Genomic DNA, 11,654 nt, shown 5'->3' with positions numbered 1-11,654 from the left:
AACACGCCATACCCCTATAGGGAAAAAATCTAATTATGACGATTGAGTACGTTTTCCCATTCTAGGAAATATATGTCATCATCTTTTAACTTATGATTTCAAACAAACTTTGAGTTTGATGACTGATTATATACTCATTAATTCCTCCTCTTGACTTAAACTTAAATTTTTAAGAAGGAGATTCCAAGATTACGGTGAGTTTGATGATGAACATCATGAAAAGTTACGTCTTTTTCAACTCTCATAAGGTGATTGCTTCCTTATGTAGCCTACTGACTAGCATCTCTTCCCAGCTCTTTCATGGAGGAGATCGTTTGACCACCGAAGCGTTTAAAACTTCATATTTACTCCGATCTACAACTCTCCGGAGCTACTTGAGGAAGACTTTGAATATCTTGAAAATAACAAGAAATCTTAAAGAAAATTAGTGAAAAAACGTAGATCTGTTGATCTTGAGGTTCTTCTAGAATTCTCATATCGTGAAGATCATTTTTGAGTCCGAGCTCTACTCATTCATCTCAACAAAAATCTACTTTGTAGTGTGAAAACACTTCTCTTACATAGATTATGAAAACAATATAGAGCTGTTGTTAGGGAGGTAGATTAGATCTTCATACCTCCCTGTTTCCAGCGCCAAAATGTAGCTGCATATTTTCTGACTACTAAACCCAAGTAAGATTAAAGACTAAAAACTACTTAAACATACAAGATTCAACATGAACAAGATGTAAATATCATGAAATGTAAAGATTGACACAAGCATATAACGTGGTTCGGGTACCTACATCCACGGAGAAGAAGATGTTTTCTTATTGATTATAAGGTCTTACCCTTGAAAGTGTTACAGATCTCTTCTAGATTTCTCACTTTCTCTCTGTCTAAATCCCTCTCAGGAATTCTCTGTAGAAAGACCATCTAAGATTATATAAGTTGTCCATCTCCTGGTACATGGACTGGTATTTATAGACAGAATAAACTCGTGGTCGCTTGATAGTCCGAGTTGGGTGAGTTGTCTTCCATCGTCCTGGCTTCCTCGGACTCGTTTTATACCGTCCCTCGCGATGGCATACTTGGTCCTCCCTCTGAGTTGTCTCGCTCTCCCTTGGATTGTGCTGCCCTTCTGTAGAGAACCTCGTGCTCCATCGCTTCTGGATCGTAGTATAGATCGTCCGAGTCTTCCGTCACGATTCTCAACTACCCAAGTCTCGTTCTTATCCTTCATTAAATGCGATCTTTCTTTTTAGACTTGACCGGCTGAGCAGATTAGACCTTTATACACACGCGTCATTCATGTGGCGCTTGTGCAGTTGCCTCGACTGAGACAAACCTTTATTTTCAGAGGATGATTCAGTGCTCCAACCTCCTCATCTTACCATGTATTCATCCCTTGGAATGTTGACACGTGGTCGTCGGGTATTTTACCCACACAACGAATATAAATGAGACGGTTGTTAACTTAATTATAATCGGATGAGATCTAGCATGTATACATAATTGTCTAATAAGCTGGCTTAATATATATCCTAGGGTTCAAGTGGGAATATCATTCAAAATTTTCTCATATATGAACTTAATATCCAACTTATGCAGTATGTCTTGATATCTAATACTAGGAAAATCTGGCGGCAAATAACAGGCCGAACAAGTAAACAGATTAGAGTAATTTATATAGGAGCTAAGTTTACAATAGATTATCTCTTGCAAACTAGCCTATAACATAATCAGCAAAGAATTCAACGTACAACTGAGAATTGTGATGTGAAAACATGTTTAATTAGACATGCATGCCTATCTACCTTTTACTGATTTATTGGTGCCGGTCTCATTCCGTAATGTCAGCATGCTGCAATATTGATACTAGCAGCAATTACAAATTTACAATAGACAGAAGTTTGATACGACTTCATCATAATTCATACACAAAGAGCCCAATACAGTATAAGACTTATAAATGTAAAGTACGATAGCTGTCGCTTATAACTGGTGGTATATTATTATTACAGTAGGTCCCGTACTCATTGAAAAGAAAGTGCATGCAATTAGTGGAATGTCCTCTAAATTTTGTGCCCATTCATTGTTATTTTCTCAAATTGTTTTAGACCATTTCTTACTTTCTATTGTGTTGCATTAATATTCCCCTCTTTTTCTTTGTACTCATAGTTTACTCATATTCGGTCATTTTTTTATTTATGAGATCCTGGCAAATCCTCATTTTTCATTTACTTCAAGTGATTTATTATGTAATCTGGATTTGTAGCTAACTTTTTGAACTTGACAAATTATTTTTTATGCCAAACTTACAACGTAAGGAAGTACCTAGTAACTACATACACTAGATCTCTGAAAATATGATTCTTGATCAGTTAACTAGAGAATTCTAAGCTAATTCTAAACTCTAATCGAAAAAGGACGTGACACCATGAGTGGACACGATGCGGTACAGACAAGGCGATTCAGACAATAAGTTAAGGTCACGTTATGCACACAAGACTCTTTAAGTAGATACAGCATGCAAACAGAAAATGGGGATCTACAAATAGGTAATGAGCAAACTTCTACTTGACAACTAACAGAAGAATATCTTGCTAGTACAAGTAGTCCTTATTTAGCCTTAGAGAAGTGAGCTTTGTTCGACAAATCTAAGTTTCTGTTCATCTAAACATCAAATAGGTTAATCCCCTTATTTAAGGAGCGCCAATAGTATTATATGTTTTCCTAGTTTCAGCAAAACCAGTAGTGGTTATTACTTATCATCTCAATGTTGGAATAAGTAATGCTTAGAAAATGTCAAGCACTTATTTTAATCCAATGTTTAATATATTCTAATTAATTAAGTATATCGTCCTAGGGGCCCGTTTATATAATACTGTCATGAGTTGATCTACCCATTTCTACATAGACCGAATATCCAATGTTTTACTACGAAAATCAGATTACTCGCTAGCTAGTTGCTTATCAAATCGAGGAAACGTTAAAGAATGAATTCGACAAAACCAAATTAATGTTAAATATAATTGGTTGATCATCTCTATATGGATTAAAATTGTCTGAAATGGTCCAGGCAAGGCTATGTCGACATAATACCTGGATGCTGATTTGTTTTTCCTTCTTCACTTTTTGTGTTTTGGGAAATGATGTCTGTTGAATCAAATCTCGATGTCTTTTCAAGCTACTCACAGACAAGAACTGAAGTACATTAAAACTTCTGTGGCAATTAATTTTGAGCTTCAAGATCTTCAAAAAACAGTCAAGTTGTACAAACTAATTCAGGATCCTTCATGCCATATTTAGAGCAAAGGAGAGCAACTTACTTTGAAAATGAAGTACACTCTTTCGGCAGATTATTATCCAACATGAAGTTATGCAAAAACTATGCATTTATTAGGATAAGTTGCAGAAGAAAGAGAAAAGTACATCAACTTGGGCTGAAGTTTAACATTGGTACAGAAGTAAATGGCAAGGCATAATTATAATATATTCAACTTAGTTTCAGCTTTTTGTATAGGTTGAGGCCATGTGCATGCCCTTTTGAGAATTTGAAGTAACCAATAAGACTAGCCAGATCAAAACTAGTACTAGGATCCAAGGCTCAAGGTACATAGTGACCTATGATTGCATTCAAACAAAAAGTAATAGAAAACCAGCAGGTTTTGAACAAACTCCAAATGAAACTCAAGTACTAGGTAAGTAATTGATTTGTTCATGGGAAGATATCCACTACTACTGGATATCCATGTGCTAACTGCTAACTGCAGCCAAATCGATGCAGCCTAACATGTATAGGGACAGATAGAGATAACCACCACTGGTTATCACCATAGATTATTGTAATATAACAAGTAGGCATTTGTTTAATTTAAACTATCTTTTTGCTTCGAGAGATTCTCGTGCATGTGGTGCGACTCTTCGTTGTGTACATGGTTGCTCCGTACTAGTTGATCATCATAAATTTTCAACTCTATTTGCCTACTGCAATTAATCAGTACTATTTGTGTTCCCGTGCGTTGCACGGGTTTGAATTATGTGGCGGGTTGTTACATCTTTGGTTAGCTTGGTTCGAATGCACTCGATGTTATCTATAAAGAAATAATAGTTCACTCTTCAGTCTTCATGCATTTGTTTCCGATCTATAAATGCACTGTGTTCTTACACTTGCATAGTGACCAAAAGATATTAGTTACAAAATTCCAATAAATCTCGATACAGAAGGAAATAAATGTCCAGCAATAGGCCACTTTCAATGAATTGGTTTACCTTTTACTGGCAACTTCCTTCTACATAGAACAAAAGGTAGATATTCTTTAGTGACCGGATCTTTTTGTTATATTACCCACTTCTTCTGATGTAAAACTTAGCACGTAAACCTTGCTCACAAAATTCTTCCAGGTCGTGTACTCTTCCAGGCCCTAACACTATTCAAAATAAACGCGTGAATAGCCAATACTTTACCAATGTCTTGTTTAATTCGCACGAATTAGAAGCGTACACACTATGACCTGCTACATTATGATCTCTCAATCCTCCCAATATCCAAGTTTAGATATCACACCAAATATGTTTTCAATACAAAATCGAACCAGATATTTCCATCTCTTAACTGGCACAACATTCCATCTAATAAGTTCTAAACTATGCCATCCCAAAGAAGCTTATGGATGTTCACTTGTTTAGTTTTGAATGGTATATCATTGTGGTCTTCTTTGTTAACTAACTCATGCTCTAAGCATCCCTCTTGAATGTAGATCAAAGACCTCTTCTTGGTTTGACTAATGGCACGGCCACTTCACTCGCACTTGAATCAACTACGGTGGAAGGTTTATGCAAGACATGGTATGAATGTGAGAGGAGTAAAAATTGATGAGGTGACGTCGTCATTTGAGAAACAAAATTAAATATTAGATTTGTTGAGAAGAAAACATAAATCGAAACTTAATTTACTCGAACCGACAGTTGAATTTTTTTTATTATTTGGATACCTCACTCCTCAATGAAGCAGTTCCGGTTTGACACTCAAAATTATTGCTAAAGTGTTTCCATCAATTGCAATGATGCCGGTGATCAAGTTTCTAAAGTTTTGAGTCTCTGGACTATGCATCGTTTATATAGGCTCTGTCTGGTATTCACATAGCTTGAAAATCTTGTCCAATTGCTCCACCTGACCATGGTGAAGGAAAGAACATATTAGTTATTATTCACCAATATCTGATCAGCATTTTTTCACTCTTTCACAAATAGTATAGTTGCCCTGGCCTGATCTCTCCGGCTTAATACAGCCTAGCCATATCCGTAGTTTACAGCTGAAAGCGGCGTTCAAAATCTATTCATGCGAGCAACATATATACTGTCCTCCTTATACATAGCTTGCTTATCACTTTTCGTGTATCCGTGCGTAGGCTATTACTGCTTCAGGGTGCACACAAACATTGTCTACATTTAACTGTTGGCTGCACTTCAAACTTAAACCTAATGCACATAGCAAATCTAAAGTAACATAAGTCAAAATCAAACATATCAACACAATCTAATATCACTGAGAATTGAAAATAAAAAATTCTTTTCAACCCACCTAAATGTCTAAATATATATGTTACTGCATCTCACATCCTTGCTCTGAGCATGTTGTGGCTGTTGAGCCGAAAAAAATAAAATAAACTCCAAGGGTTACCTGAGACTGGAATACAATCTGCCTATCCAGCAAGTGCGGACAATAAAAACTTCATATGGAGGAGGAAATACATGTGGAGTTCCCTACAACGGAATGCGGCCGAAATTAACTCTAAATAATATAAAAATGCTTGCTTTGAGAAACAATAGAAATACAACAGTGGTGATAGATTGTAGCTCCAATCTATTACTCTCATAAATGTAATTGAGTGACCTTATAAAAGCCACTGAAAAATGACACAAAATAAATTGTTTAAATTTGCAACCCAAAGAAATCTTAAAGACGAATTATCTAATCTTTAAGTTCTAGGCAAGTTCTTCTTACAACATCTGCGTTACGATAATGAAAATTCTTTGGCATCAGAATTAATAAAAGAAAACAAAAACTTCATAGGCATATTTATCCAAATAGTATTTGTTTCATTTAACAAATATCCCCACATTGTGGAAAGAATGCGTATGAACTCACGATTCTCGCTCTTTCTCGCTTTGCTTCCGTTGGCTTCATCTTCAGCTCTATTGCCTGCACTACTCCTTGAAATCATTTTCTTAAGATTAGTAACAATAATAAAATTCTTAAGTTTTAGCAATATGGAAAAACAAATGAAGAAGTAATATAAATAGCAAACAATATTTTTTATGAAACATGCAGTCTACCTATAAATAATCACTTTTCGAAAGGTTTATCAGGATTGCTATTGTGCTCACCTCCTTGCCTCTTTAGAATACCCGTCATTTTCCGGTTCAAGATAGGAATGCAATTATGCAAATAAGTAAATATACATAGCATTGTACAGTTTAAATTTGTTGGACTTAAATAACGCTTACCATGATTGTTATTGTCTCTGCCTCGCCCACCTCGTTGTCCCCAGTTAGAATATCCATCCTTTTCCGTTTGATGGAAACTATTTGAGCAAGCAACAATCCATATAATCCGATAATTTTGATTTGTAAGCTGTGTAAAACCATGATAACGCTTTCATGATTGTTGTTGTATTGTATCTACCTTGTTCCCTATTCATCATTTTCTGATTCTAGGAAATTGTGTGAGCAAGGAATATTTACATAATGTTTATATAATTTTATTTTGTAAGCTTATGTAAGACCTTGAAATTGTTTTTTCTCTCCCTGCCCACCTCCTTGACCATAATTTTGATCTGTTTGAATTCCATTTCATTTTCGCTAGAATCAAGTTCCCAAGAAATAATGCATGCATATTACATTCCCATAGTTTTAATATGTAAACCATCTATGTCCCTGGATAAATATTCACTGATGTACCTCTTTCACAACCACCTTTCTAAGACCTTGATTTAGAGCATAATCCTTGCCAGAAAGTTTAAGACACAATGACATCTTCACATCCAAAAAAAAATCAATAATCAAAAACATCCCAAGAGCCCAAAATTCCATTGAATTAGCAAATCTAATTCGATAGCAAAGTAACATGACATAGATAAGGAACAAACCCTTCTTCTCATCTGGTTCATAGAATGACACTCACCTGCAAAAGTAAAACACAGTGAGACGAATCAAAAATCAACAACGGTAAATCAGAATATAAAATCATTAAAACGATAACAATAGCCGGTATTTTTTCATGATTCCAGTTTCAAGCTTCAGAATTATATAAAGAGAAATAAAGTGAAGGGTCTATCTCACGCAGATAATATAGGTGGTATTATTTAAAAAATATCACCTGATTAAATGAGCAACCCCAGTTTCTAGTCATGAATATATTTCACGGTTCAGTTTATAAGGCATGATCTAAAGGTTCTGAAGATTACTTTGGAAATCAAACAAAACTAACAAAAATCATTCAAAACAGTGAGGTAGGAAAACTGGAACCTCAATGATGCACTTTTGATTCTCCATCCTGCATTATCATCTGCGGCATTAAAAACATGAGGATATAAAGGTTACGGTGGAAGAGAAACTCAGAAGTTAGGGTTTGAAAGGAAGGGTTCGAAGTCCGTCAATACTGTTGTGTGCAAGTTTTCTCACCCTTTCGTGTGCGACTAAAAAAACACCGAAAATATTTCAAAATCCTCAATTCTCATTGGTAGGGGGCCAAGAGCTCTAGAATTCAAGCTTTTGTCCTAACTTTCATTCTGGAGCCAGTATTTCGGCCTCAAATTATATATACAATTACAAATAACATTTTTCTTCTCATCGTCGGCAAACTAAATCTGGGAACCATTTGTGTTAATATGATTAAAAAAAATCTGCATATTAGTTGTTAGAATCAGTGAAACCTAGCTACTCAGGTGTGTCTTGTAGTATTTAGTTCATCGATCGCATAACTGACCATGTTTTCTTTTTTCTTTTTTTTTTTTTGCAAAATTCAATGAGGAGATATTTTTATTAAAAGGCAAAGAAAAGAAGAGGGGGACTAAGCCAAAACCTCGGAAGGAACATTAGAAAGAAAAACCGAAAAAACATGTTTCAGTTATCGAAAACAATTCCTTCCACTGGGCTAATACTATTCCTTCCACTAGGCTAATACTATTCCTTCCATGGCTATTAGTGCCTTCCACTGGGCTAATATTATTCCTTCCATGGTTGGTGGGCTAATATTATTCCTTCCATGGTTGGTTATCGTCTCAATGATGTAATTTCCAACTGGAGGGAATTATTTTTTGATCCTCCTTAGTCAGTTCTCTTTGTTTTGGAGTTTTTTTTTTCTCTTTTTCCCTGTTTGGTGGCTCTACGCTTTGCAGCTTTGTAATTTGACCTCCATCTTAATATAATTTTCTTTATCGAGCAAAAAAAAAAAAAAAATTATCGAAAACAATAAGTAGACAGATTCGATCTATCATTACCCAAAGCTGGACGAATAAAAGATGGTGGCTCTGTCAACAACTGACCATGAGAGTTAGAGTTTGGACCATTTATAACCACTACTGGCCAGTCGTTTTGTGCATGTTGGCCAAAGTTCTTACCACCCACATTGGTAATAAAAGAAATCGCGTAAATGAATTATAAGATGAGGCAACAAATTTCATGTGGTAAAGCTAATGGCTTGCGTTTGGTCAATTGCTCGCCCTTGGTGCCAAATTCTCTATTGGGTCTTTAAGTTTTTCAAGCCCAATGAGAAACTAGATGACTTTTGCACCCATACAAACTCCCAGTCCTAAGCTTATTTCCCACTCTCTTACCTATGAAAACAACAAAGGGAAATCTACGGGAATGAAACTGATACTACTAATATTTTCGATTCCAATGAATTGATGCATTGATAATCTACAAGAGCATAGATTATACTTCAACCCAAAATGAAATCCTGGGTCTATCAAAATCTTCCTTGGACATGTTTTGGACATTACAGATGTTGTGTTTCGCACCCTCAACTAGGAATAAATTAGTTGCGCTAGATAACAGAATGTAACAAGTTAAGAAACCTCGTTTAATTGGCCCCTGTAAACAATTAGGGGTATTTAACTACATGACAAAAAAAGGTTATGAAATAGCAAATATGGCTTATCCCTTATCCCATAATTTTTTTAAAGACTAAATTACCCCTAATGATTAGTGTTACTGACTAGTTGAGTTAAGCTAATTAGTTAGTTTAATTTAAAATCATATTTAAGATTAAATATTTGGGGGAAAAAAAGTAATGTGTTTGTGTGTTGAGAAGAAGAAGAGGAGTTTTTGTGGGAAAAGTTACGGTTTTTAGAAATGAGTGATTGTAGTGGAGGAAACGATGTTGGTGAAGCTTCAAACAAACATGATTGTGTTGATGGTGAGATTGTCTCAACTAATTAATCCTATGGATTGGATGTTTGATGAAGAGATGTTAATAGAGGAAGCCATGAATATTGGTGGAAATGAAGATCTCATTGCTCAAAATGAAGGAACCAACCCTCAAAATGAGGAACCCGAAGCTCAAAACAATCAGGTAAACATCTTATACCCTTCGATTTGTCTGTTTGTTGCTCCAAGTGGTCGAATCATCCACACTATGGAACAACTCAGTGTAAGGGTCGTCATAGTCGGTGGTGTGTATACCCAAACGACTCTAAAATGTCGTCACTTTATTGGCGCTCCCTATGACGACTCAAACCTGCAACTTTTTCAAGTTATGAAAAATCGTTAGGTTGGTCTGATAAACACTGACGACTCAAACCTGCAACTTTTCCAGGTTATGAAAAATCGTTAGGGTGGTCTGATAAACATTGACGACTCCAGCTAGCTAGGTCACTTAGCGTCGTTACTTTGTTTTGTTTATACCAAGACGACTCTAAAACCAAAAAATCTCTGTAAATGTAACTCTTAGGGTCGTCATTTGTGTAATCATATTCAATAACGACACTAACCAACCATTTCATAGATAGCTTAGAGTCGTCATTCCCGACATCTATAACAATAAAGACTATGAAGGAGTCGTTATTCAGCTATATATATAGTTAACGACCCTTAAGCTGCCACAGTATAAAATCTTACCAGCTTCAGAGTCCTTATTCATTCTAGCCAACATTTAAACAAAGAACTTCTAAACAAGGTTCTAAAATCTTAGGAAAGGAAAATAATTTCAACGAACCATCCAAACCAAACCCCAAGTATCTAATGGAAAAAATAGTTGCATCTAAGAAAAGTTAAGAAACATAAGTTCAAGTCAAAAGTAACATAAAACATAAGTTCATTTCGACAGCAACCCCTAGTATCTCCCTGATCGGCTAACTTTCCATCATCTTCTATTAGGACCCTGAGTTGCACAACCCCCTGGGGAACCACCATCTTCTCTACTGCCTTGTTCATCAAGAGGATGATGGATACCTTGTCCCTGTTAAGCACGTTCTTCTCCTAGTTGGCTACGTGTTTTCTTGGTCCTCTTACCTTCCTTAGCCAGCTCAGCAAACATTTTCTCTGCATTGGGATTTTCAACGTGTCTGCAGTAATAAGCGTACCGACGTTGTTTGTTAGGATCGAACACTTCCCCTTTGTCAGCCGAGTAACACAGTGCGTTTGCAAAAAGATTCATTCGTTCCCTCTATTTGCATTCAAATACAAATTCACATTAACAAACTTATATTTGTATGCAGATGACGATGACAATTATAATTACAAAAATAAACACTCACTACAAGCTTAAGAATGGTAGAATCATCCTCTTCATCCTCCTTATCACCAGCATCATTACCATCATCATCATCATCATCATCCTTATCACCACTACCACCACCATTTTCATCATCCTCATCATCATCATCATTGCGTTCATCCTCCTCCTCCTCAATCTCCAAATCCTCCCTACCACCACCACCATCACCTCGACCAGAACCACTGTTACCAGCATGACCATCATCATCACAAACGACCCTTCAACATAAATGACGACTCCAAATTAGATCATGATGATTCTCAAATACATAATGACGACTCTATTTCTTTTAGATAACGACCCTTCTGATTATTTGGACAGTAAACAAGTTATTTATAATACGGAATCGTTAGGTTCTAAAAATGGGTCGTCATAAGGAATCGTTAATGGTTTATATATTAAAACTAACGACCCTTTCATTATTTTGGACAGAGAGGTAGTTTTGTATAATATAGAGTCGTTTGGCAATAAAATAGGTCGTCAACATGATTCATCATCGGCGTACTTAAAACATCCTACTCTCTAACCTAGGGTCGTTATCTCCCTTAGCATAAACATTAACGATTTTTCATAATATCAACATGCAGATGAAAAATCGTTAAGGAATAAGGACTTAGATTATGACGATCCTAGAACTGAAACTGCAATTTTGCAGTTGATTTCTTAATATCAAAATGCAGATGAAAAACCGTTAAGGAATAAGGATTTCGACTATAACGACCTTAGAACTGAAACTGCAATTTTGCAGTTGAAAACCTAATTTTTCAATTAGAAAATCAAATCAAACGCAAACCCAAGTTAGATTAGGGGGTTATAGTTCACATACCTTTTGATTGGAGCCATACGTTTCTCCGATTCCGCCTTAGTACGTGCTATTTTTGTAGTAAAA

The sequence above is a fragment of the Papaver somniferum genome, chromosome 2 (genome assembly GCF_003573695.1).
Source record: "Papaver somniferum cultivar HN1 chromosome 2, ASM357369v1, whole genome shotgun sequence".
NCBI lineage: Eukaryota > Viridiplantae > Streptophyta > Magnoliopsida > Ranunculales > Papaveraceae > Papaver > Papaver somniferum.
Note: the sequence above shows the minus strand (reverse complement) of the source record.